The following is an 11,685-nucleotide window of genomic DNA, read 5'->3' on the forward strand; positions in this document are numbered from 1 at the left end:
AAGTGGCATAGTTAAAGTGGCTAGTGATACATGTATTACATAAGGATGCAGTAGATGATATAGAGTACAGTATATACGTATGCATATGAGATGAATAATGTAGGGTATGTAACATTATATTAGGTAGCATTGTTTAAAGTGGCTAGTGATATATTTTACATCATTTCCCATCAATTCCCATTATTAAAGTGGCTGGAGTTGAGTCAGTGTCAGTGTGTTGGCAGCAGCCACTCAATGTTAGTGGTGGCTGTTTAACAGTCTGATGGCCTTGAGATAGAAGCTGTTTTTCAGTCTCTCGGTCCCAGCTTTGATGCACCTGTACTGACCTCGCCTTCTGGATGATAGCGGGATGAACAGGCAGTGGCTCGGGTGGTTGTTGTCCTTGATGATCTTTATGGCCTTCCTGTAACATCGGGTGGTGTAGGTGTCCTGGAGGGCAGGTAGTTTGCCCCCGGTGATGCGTTGTGCAGACCTCACTACCCTCTGGAGAGCCTTACGGTTGTGGGCGGAGCAGTTGCCGTACCAGGTGGTGATACAGCCCGCCAGGATGCTCTCGATTGTGCATCTGTAGAAGTTTGTGAGTGCTTTTGGTGACAAGCCTAATTTCTTCAGCCTCCTGAGGTTGAAGAGGCGCTGCTGCGCCTTCTTCACGATGCTGTCTGTGTGAGTGGACCAATTCAGTTTGTCTGTGATGTGTATGCCGAGGAACTTAAAACTTACTACCCTCTCCACTACTGTTCCATCGATGTGGATAGGGGGGTGTTCCCTCTGCTGTTTCCTGAAGTCCACAATCATCTCCTTAGTTTTGTTGACGTTGAGTGAGGTTATTTTCCTGATACCACACTCCGAGGGCCCTCACCTCCTCCCTGTAGGCCGTCTCGTCGTTGTTGGTAATCAAGCCTACCACTGTTGTGTCGTCCGCAAACTTGATGATTGAGTTGGAGGCGTGCGTGGCCACGCAGTCGTGGGTGAACAGGGAGTACAGGAGAGGGCTCAGAACGCACCCTTGTGGGGCCCCAGTGTTGAGGATCAGCGGGGTGGAGATGTTGTTGCCTACCCTCACCACCTGGGGGCGGCCCGTCAGAAAGTCCAGTACCCAGTTGCACAGGGCGGGGTCGAGACCCAGGGTCTCGAGCTTGATGACGAGCTTGGAGGGTACTATGGTGTTGAATGCCGAGCTGTAGTCGATGAACAGCATTCTCACATAGGTATTCCTCTTGTCCAGATGGGTTAGGGCAGTGTGCAGTGTGGTTGAGATTGCATCGTATGTGGACCTATTTGGGCGGTAAGCAAATTGGAGTGGGTCTAGGGTGTCAGGTAAGGGGGAGGTGATATGGTCCTTGACTAGTCTCTCAAAGCACTTCATGATGACGGAAGTGAGTGCTACGGGGCGGTAGTCGTTTAGCTCAGTTACCTTAGCTTTCTTGGGAACAGGAACAATGGTGGCCCTCTTGAAGCATGTGGGAACAGCAGACTGGTATAGGGATTGATTGAATATGTCCGTAAACACACCGGCCATCTGGTCTGCGCATGCTCTGAGGGCGCGGCTGGGGATGCCGTCTGGGCCTGCAGCCTTGCGAGGGTTAACACGTTTAAATGTCTTACTCACCTCGGCTGCAGTGAAGGAGAGTCCGCATGTTTTCGTTGCAGGCCGTGTCAGTGGCACTGTATTGTCCTCAAAGCAGGCAAAAAAGTTATTTGGTCTGCCTGGGAGCAAGACATCCTGGTCCGTGACTGGGCTGGTTTTCTTCTTGTAGTCCGTGATTGACTGTAGACCCTGCCACATACCTCTTGTGTCTGAGCCGTTGAATTGAGATTCTACTTTGTCTCTATACTGACGCTTAGCTTGTTTGATAGCCTTGCGGAGGGAATAGCTGCACTGTTTGTATTCGGTCATGTTACCAGTCACCTTCCCTGATTAAATGCAGTGGTTCGCGTTTTCAGTTTCACGCGAATGCTGCCATCAATCCACGGTTTCTGGTTAGGGAATGTTTTAATTGTTGCTATGGGAACGACATCTTCAACACACGTTCTAATGAACTCGCACACCGAATCAGCGTATTCGTCAATGTTGTTATCTGACGCAATACGAAACATATCCCAGTCCACGTGATGGAAGCAGTCTTGGAGTGTGGAATCAGCTTGGTCGGACCAGCGTTGGACAGACCTCAGCGTGGGAGCTTCTTGTTTTAGTTTCTGTCTGTAGGCAGGGATCAACAAAATGGAGTCGTGGTCAGCAAAGAGTCAAATAAAGTTCGTTCAGAGCCATCGATGTGTTTGCTTGGGGGGGAATATATACGGCTGTGAATATAATCGAAGAGAATTCTCTTGGTAGATAATGCGGTCGACATTTGATTGTGAGGAATTCTAAATCAGGTGAACAGAAGGATTTGAGTTCCTGTATGTTTCTTTGATCACACCATGTCTCGTTAGCCATAAGGCATACGCCCCCGCCCCTCTTCTTACCAGAAAGATGTTTGTTTCTGTCGGCATGATGCGTGGAGAAACCCGCTGGCTGCACCGCCTCCGATAGCGTCTCTCCAGTGAGCCATGCTTCCGTGAAGCAAAGAACGTTACAGTCTCTGATGTCCCTCTGGAATGCTACCCTTGCTCGGATTTCATCAACCTTGTTGTCAAGAGACTGGACATTGGCGAGAAGAATGCTAGGGAGTGGTGCACGATGTGCCCGTCTCCGGAGTCTGACCAGAAGACCGCCTCGTTTCCCTCTTTTACGGAGTCGTTTTTTGGGTCGCCGCATGGGATCCATTCCGTTGTCCTGGATGAAAGGCAGAACACAGGATCCGCGTCGCGAAAATCATATTCTTGGTCGTACTGATGGTGAGTTGACGCTGATCTTATATTCAGTAGTTCTTCTCGACTATATGTAATGAAACCTAAGATGACCTGGGGTACTAATGTAAGAAATAACACGTAAAAAAAAAAAAAAACTGCATAGTTTCCTAGGAACGCGAAGCGAGGCAGCCATCTCTGTCGGCGCCGTGACTTCAGTCACCAGCTGGACTGTGTTTCCCCTGACACATTGGTGCAGCTAGCTTCTAGGTTAAGTGAGCAGTGCAGCTTGGCAGGGTCATGTTTCAGAGGACACATTTTTATTGAACCCTTATTTTACCAGGTAAGATGCCTGAGAACATATTCTCATTTACAGCAACAACCTGGAGAATAGTCACAGGGTCAAGGGATGAACGAGCCAGTTGTAAACTGGGGATGAGTAGGTGACCATGCTGGTATGAGAGCCAGATTGGGAATTCTGCCAGGACACCATGCTTAACACCCCTACAATAAGTGCCATTGGATATTTTAGTGACCACAGAGAGTCATGACACATGTTTAACATCCCATCTGAAAGACAGCACCCTACCCAGGACATTTCTTATGTATTTCTTTAGACCAGAGGAAAGGGTGCCTCCTACTGGCCCTCCAAAACCACTTCCAGCAGAATCTGGTCTTCCATCCAGAAACTGACATGGACCAACCCTGCTTAGCTTCAGAAGCAAACCTGCAGTTGGTTGCAGGGTGACATGCTGCTGGCTCTCAACCTTTGTCTCTCCCATATACGTAGGGGAGGAGTTGCAGCGATGGGACAAGACTGTAACTACCAATTGGGGAGAAAAAGAGGTAAACATTTTTTTTAAATAAAAAAATATGTACATATAAGCTAGAAATATCTTCTTTTTTGCATTGGATGCGTCTCAATCCACCGCATCCTCCTATGTCGTGACAGAGCCAGAGCGGTGTTTGTCAGACCATGAGATATCCCGAAAAGCTGTCTTCTCACAAAATCGTCTGTAGCATCTAAACAGTTTGGCCTACAAACTATTATGACCCCTTAATGGAAAGATGAGACTCACAAACACAATGGTGTTCTACCTCCACAAGTGTCAGGAGAAGTCAGTACAGCCGATCTCCCAACGTCTGTCTGTAGCATCCAAACTGTTTGGGCTACATCCCTCTGTACAAAGGTGAGACTCTCACGAACATGTACATGTCAGTTGTTTTGCCCTAGGACAGCCCACAGGCCTCACAAGACTCATCTGAAGGGACCCAGTACCAGTTGAAATAATGCATGGAAATATATGTGGGTACTGTTCAATGCCAACAATATGGGGTTAAATACATGTAAAAAAAAGAATACTTTCTGATCTTTCTTATATCTCTCAGATATAGGGGAGACACTTCAGAACAAACGTCCTTTTGATATTTTGGGGGAACTATCTGTTGTTCCATGTCGTGAATATTTTTATTCAATGCGCTTGTATGGGCAAAGATAATTTTTCATTTTTTAAAACTTCAATGGGTCTTACATTTTTAAAAATCAAATAGCTAAATGATCCTTGGTATGAACTTCTTAAAACAGTTCCATATAGCTTAATAGAATCCCCTCCCCCAGCTGAGACAAGATGGGTTAAATTTGAAACCTAACCTTAAGCACAATGCTAACCTTATGCCTAAACATAACCTTAAATTACAACCAAAAAGCTCATTTTTGTTTTCATAGCCTTTTTGACTTTGGCCTGTTGTAACTAGTGACAACCTCAGCTGGGGGAGCATGTGGAACTGTGTAGATAGGGGTAGAAGAGGGAGGGGATGACAGCCTAATATCACGTTTACCTGTTGCTTGTTTGAATGTATATGCCCCCAGGCTAGATGTTTGCATTTCTCACTAAAAATGCATTTACAAGGTTGAGCTGACCCACTAACAAATTACGTGCAGTAGCCGATGTCAGGGTTCCCCAACTGCCGGTAGTTATATACGTTTTCTGAGCAAAATATATATATATATTTTTTTCATTTAATTAAACTTTTGGGGAGAATTTTCATTGTTGGCCATAAAAAAACTGTAAAAACACCAGGAAATCAGCTCCAGTCACGTTCATTGAATGGAGGAGACCAAGGCGCAGCGTGATTTGAATACATGTTATATATTTAATGAAGACGGACACTAAACAAACTACAAAAACAAGAAAACGAAGGTGAAGCTATATTTTAACTTGGGAAATCTGTTCCCAAATATTTCCAAGCATAATAGAGAGACGTGATCATATACAAATGTAAGAAAGGTTTGAAATGATTATGTTTTAGTCAAATATTATATCTGTTTGGGCTTCAATTTGCAGTCTACTAATTATCTGTGATTATGTTCCAGTCCCCAAACCATCCGCTCAAGAAATAATCGGCCCGTGGCTGAATCCAGTTGATGATCCCTGGTCAATGTCATGCAACAATGCATGGTAGGAATGCATAGCCTAGTTGTTGGATCCAGGCTTATTAGGCTACAATGAAAGTTATTAATATGTTGTAGGCCTAGGAGACTAGTCCGCCAGACACCTAACTCAAAGTCCTGTCCATAGAATTCGGAATCTCTCTGATCCCGTCAGCCAGGCTAGACTAGGCCTACTTGATTCATAAATGTATAACTGTAATGACACACACATAGGCCTATAAGATATTAAAGGGAAAATCCACAAAAAATATATATTTGTGTATTTTTTTCTAATGTTGATAAAGTCACAAAATGTGTTGCATGTCAGCTGTCAAGATATTGGACTTTCAAGAAGCAAAGCAACACTAGCCACATCTTCATGATGATGCAAAATGCAGGCCACAATATCTTGAAAACTTGACTGCTGAAATGCAAAACATTTTGGGACTGTATCAACTGTAAGTATTCAGACCCTTTGTTATGAGACCCGAATTTGAGCTCAGGTGCATCCTATTTCCATTGATCATCCTTGACATTTTTCTACAGCTTGATTGGAGTCCACCTGTGGTAAATTCAATTCAAAGGACATGATTTGGAAAGGCACACACCTGTACTCTATAAGGTCCAGAGCAAAAACTAAGCCTTGAGGTCGAATGAATTGTCCATAGAGCTCCAAGACAGGACTTTGTCGAGGCACAGATCTGGGGAAGGGTACCAAAACATTTCTACAGCGTTAAGGTTCCCAAGAACACAGTGGCTTCCATCACTCTTAAATGGAAGTTTGGAACCACTAAGACTCTTCCTAGAGCTGGACGCCCGGCCAAACTGAACAATCGGGGGAGAAGGGCCTTAGTCAGGGAAGTGACCAAGAACCTGATGGTCACTCTGACAGAGCTGCAGAGCTCCCCTGGGCAGATGGGAGAACCTTCCAGAAAGACAACCATTTCTGCAGCACTCAACCAATCAGGCATTTATGGTAGTGTGGCCAGACGGAAGCCACTGCTCAGTAAAAGGCACATGACAGACCGCTTGGAGTTTGCCAAAAGGCACCAAAAGACTCTCAGACCATGAGAACAAGATTCTCTGGACTGATGAAACCAAGATTGAACTCTTTGGCTTGAATGCCAAGCTTCAAGTCTGGAGGAGACCTGGCACCATCCCTACGGTGAAGCAGGGTGGTGGCAGTTTCATGCTGTGGGGATGTTTTTCAGCGGCAGGAAGTGGGAGACTAGCCAGGATCGAGGAAAAGATGAACAGAGCAAAGTACAGAGATATTCTTGATGAAAACTTGCTCTGGAGTGCTCAGGACCTCAGACTGGGGCGAAGGTTCACCTTCCAACAGGACAACGACCCTAAGCACACAACCAAGACAACGCAGGAGTTGCTTCGGGACAAGTCTCTGAATGGCCTTGAGTGGCCCAGCTAGAGCCCAGATTTGAACCCAATCGAACATCTCTGGAGAGACCTGGAAATATCTGTGCAGCAACACTGCCAATCCAACCTGATAGAACTTGAGAGGATCTGCAGAGAAGAATGGGAGAAACTCCCCAAATACAGGTGTGCCTAGCTTGTAGCGTCATACCCAAGAAGACTCGATCCTGTAATTGCTGCCAAAAGTGCTTCAAAAAATACTGAGTAAAGGGTCATTTACTTATGTAAATGTGTTCTTTTTTATAAGTTAGCAAAAAAATGTAAACATGTTTTTGCTTTGTCATTATGGGGTATGTACAGTGGCAAGAAAACGTATGTGAACCCTTTGGAAATACCTGGATTTCTGCATAAATCTGAACTTCATCTAGGTCACAACAATAGAAAAACACAGTCTGCTAATAACACACAAACAATTATATGTTTTCATGTCTTTATTGAACACACCGTGTAAACATTCACAGTGCAGGGTGGGAAAAGTATGTGAACCCTTGGATTTAATAACTGGTTGACCCTCCTTTGGCAGCAATAACCTCAACCAAACGTTTTCTGTAGTTGCGAATCAGACCTGCACAACGGTCAGGAGGAATTTTGGACCAATCCTCTTTACAAAACTGTTTCAGTTCAGCAATATTCTTGGGATGTCTGGTGTGAACTGCTCTCTTGAGATCATGCCACAACATCTCAAATCCGGTTGAGGTCACTCCAGAAGGTATATTTTCCTCTGTTGAAGCCATTCTGTTGTTGATTTACTTCTGTGTTTTGGGTCGTTGTCCTGTTGCATCATCCAACTTCTGTTGAGCTTCAATTGGCGGACAGATAGTCTCACATTCTGCTGCAAAATGTCTTGATAAAATTGGGAATTCATTTTTCTGAGCTATTTTTTTCTCCACACATAGTGTTGTGTGTTCCTTCCAAACGACTCAACTGTAGTTTAATCTATCCACAGAATATTTTGCCAGTAGCGCTGTGGAACATCTAGGTGCACTTTTGCAAACTTTAGACGTGCAGCAATGTGTTTTGGAGAGCAGTGGCTTCTTCCGTGGTGTCCTCGCATGAACACCATTCTCGTTTAGTGTTTTACGTATCGTAGACTTGTCAACAGAAATGTTAGCATGTTCCAGTGATTTCTGTAAGTCTTTAGCTGACACTCTAGGAATCTTCTTAACCTCATTGAGCATTCTGTGATGTGCTCTTGCAGTCATCTTTGCAGGACGGCCACTCCTAGGGAGATTAAGTGCTGAACTTTCTCCATTTATAGACAATTTGTCTTACCGTGGACTGATGAGCATCAAGGCTTTTAGAGATACTTTTGTTACCCTTTCCAGCTTTATGCAAGTCAACAATTATTGTCTTCTGAGATCTCTTTTGTTCGAGGAATGGTTCACATCAGGCAATGCTTCACATCAGGCAATGCTTCTTGTGAATAGCAAACTCAAATTTTGTGAGTGTTTTTTATAGGGCAAGGCAGCTCTAACCAACATCTCCAATCTCGTGTCATTAATTGGACTTAGCTGACTGAGAAGTCATTAGCCTAGGGGTTCACATACTTTCCCCAACCTACACAGTGAATGTTTAAATTATATATTCAATATAGACAAGAAAAATACAATCATTTGTGTGTTATTAGTTTAAGCACACTATGTTTGTCTATTGTTGTGACTTAGACTAAGATCAGATCAAATTTGATGACCAATTTATGTAGAAGTCCAGGTAATTTATGTAGAAGTCCAGGTTCACATACTTTTTCTTGCCACTGTAGATTGATGAGGGGAAAAAACAATTGAATACATTTTAGAATAAGGCTGTAACGTAACAAAATGTGGAAAGAGTCAAGGGATCTGAATACTTAACGAAGGCACTGTAAAAGTACTCTGCAAAGCACGGGCAATACCATTGACCCAGACCCAGGGCTATAGCAATAAAGATATAGTCCCCTTGGCCATAGGATGGCACTCTCCATTGCAATATGGTCTGACTACGACCTGCGTCCTGGGCGGTTCTTACCTGACCAGGCAAGAACCGCCCAGGAAAAAGCTGCCCCAAAACCTGCCTCCTCTTTCAATTGGCTCCTGGATTCTTCTCTTTTTCATGGCGCCATAGAGATTGACAGAGGTCTCATCACTGTATTCGTACCATTATGGCATCTGTGACAGCATGGGAAGCGCCATTGAGGCTATCTCCATTTTGAAGTAGTTAATTTTCTTCATCACGATTGGCTAATCCCACCTGATGACCCAGTTGGACACACACACACTCAAAAACACACAAGAACACAAACACAGTGCAGTAATATCTAACAATACTGTCACAAGTGTGGGGCGGAGGAGGCAGTCACAGGTTTAGAACTACTGAATTTAATAAAGCATCATATATAAAAGCATGACGAAACCCAAAGTGCAAAATAATAAAGTTTCTCAGGAAATAGTAGGAGAGGTTCCTCTCAGGAAAACAAACAACATGTTTAATGACCGACAAAGACACATGACAGAGGGAGTATATATACAGTGATAGATTGGGGATTGGTTCCAGGTGTGTGTAATGATGACGTCCGGGGTTAATGAGTGAAAGGCATTTTCCAGCAGCAGGTTCGGCAACAGCTAGAAGGCCAGGGACACCAAACGCCTGAGACAGGAGGGGGAGCCAAAGCAAAGGCTGGTGTGACAAATACATACAAATCTAAAAGTAAAAGAATGGAATTAAGAATTATGGTCTGGAGTATAAATATATAAATACATTTTTGCAAATATATATATATATATATATATATATATATATATACGCACACACATAAACATACATACATACATACATACATACTGTCACGTTCTGACCTTTATTTCCTTTGTTTTGTATTTATTTAGTATGGTCAGGGCGTGAGTTGGGTGGGCAGTCTATGTTTGTTTTTCTATGATTTGGGTATTTCTATGTTTCGGCCTAGTATGGTTCTCAATCAGAGGCAGGTGTCATTAGTTGTGTCTGATTGAGAATCATACTTAGGTAGCCTGGGTTGCACTGTTTGTGGGTGATTGTCTATGTTGATGGCTTGTTTCAGCGCAGCTCACATTAGCTTCACGGTTGTTATTTTGTTTACTGTTTTTGTATAGTGTTTCAGTGTTCCTGTCTCTGTGTTTTGCACAAGATAGGGCTGTTTTTGGTTTTCCACATTTATTATTTTGTAGTGTTCATGTTTATCTGTTTTTATTAAACATGAGTCAATATAACCACGCTGTATATTGGTCCTCCGATCCTTCTCGCCTCTCCTCTTCAGATGAAGAGGACTACCGTGACACATACATACATACATTTACATATCTTTGTAAAAATAAATGTTTCTTTACTTTCTAACCCTATCACCCCTCTCCTAATTGGAGTAAACTAGTGAACAACAACACTTAGGCTTCTACTTCCAGCTTATACATACTATATACATTTTACGGGCCCAGTCTATTTTACGATAGTTGTATTTTGTTTGTTTTTACTCCTGTCCTTCCTCTAACCTCAACCTCTACCCTCTATTTCTTACACAAAAGTTCTGAGCCTATGTACGTTTTACAGACACAGTATGTTTTACATTAGTTATCTTGTTGTAATTAGTCCCACCCTTCAGCTCCATTCAACCCCTCCCATCTATCGCTTAACACCATCCATATTGGATTTCTATTTTCCATATATTTTTCAACTGTGCTGTGATGCTTCACAAAAGTTCTGAACCTTTCTATTCTCATAATGTCTACAGATTGTAAATTATAAAGGAGACTGCGTGAATCAGGCCTTCATGGTCGAATTGCTGCACAGAAACCATTACTAAAGGACACCAATAATAAGAGACTTGACTGGGCCAAGAACCATGAGCAATGGACATTAGACCAGTGGAAATCTGTCCTTTGTTCTGATGAGTCCGAATGTGAGACTTTTGGTTCCAACTGCCGTGTCTTTGTGAGACACAGAGTAAGCGAACGGATGATCTCCGCATGTGTGGTTCCCACCATGAAGCATGGAGGAGGAGGTGTGGGGGTGTTTTGCTGGTGTCACTGTCTGTGATCTATTTAGAATTCCAGGCACACTTAACCAACATGGCTACAACAGCATTCTGCAGCGATATGCAATTCCATCAAGTTTGCGCTTAGTGGGACTATCATTTGTTTTTCAACCAGACAATGACCCAGCACACCTCCAGGCTGTGTAAGGGCTATTTGACCAAGAAGGAGAATGATGGAGTGCTGCATCAGATGACCTGGCCTCCACAATCACCCGACCTCAACCCAAATGAGATGGTTTGGGATGAGTTGGACCGCAGGGTGAAGGAAAAGCAGCCAACCTCAGCATATGTGGGAACTCCGTCAAGACTGTTGGAAAAATATTCCAGGTGAAACTAGTGGAGAGAATGCCAAGAGTGTGCAAAGCTGTCATCAAGGCAAAGGGTGGCTACTTTGAATAATCTCAAATCTAAAATATATTTTGATTTTTTTAACACTTTTTTGGTTACTGCATGAGTCCATATGTGTTATTTAATTTCAAAAAAGTAAAAATAAAGAAAAACCCTGGAATGAGTAGGTAGGTGTGTCCAAACATTTGACTGGTACTGTGTGTGTGTGTGTGTGTGTTGTTTGTGTGTGTGTGTGTATACACACAGTGGGGCAAAAAAGTATTTAGTCAGCCGCCAATTGTGCAAGTTTTCCCACTTAAAAAGATGAGAGAGGCCTGTAATTTTCATCATAGGTACACTTCAACTATGACAGACTAAATGAGAAAAAAAATCCAGAAAATCACATTGTAGGATTTTTAATGAATTTATTTGCAAATTATGGTGGAAAATAAGTATTTGGTCGCCTACAAACAAGAAAGATTTCTGGCTCTCACAGACCTGTAACTTCTTCTTTAAGAGGCTCCTCTGTCCTCCACTCGTTACCTGTATTAATGGCACCTGTTTGAACTTGTTATCAGTATTGTGGACACCTGTCCACAACCTCAAACAGTCACACTCCAAACTCCACTATGGTGTGACGACCCTCCCACTCTTGTCTGCCGTAGTC

This window comes from Oncorhynchus nerka, linkage group LG4, assembly GCF_034236695.1.
Source record: "Oncorhynchus nerka isolate Pitt River linkage group LG4, Oner_Uvic_2.0, whole genome shotgun sequence".
NCBI classification, from domain to species: Eukaryota; Metazoa; Chordata; class Actinopteri; order Salmoniformes; family Salmonidae; genus Oncorhynchus; species Oncorhynchus nerka.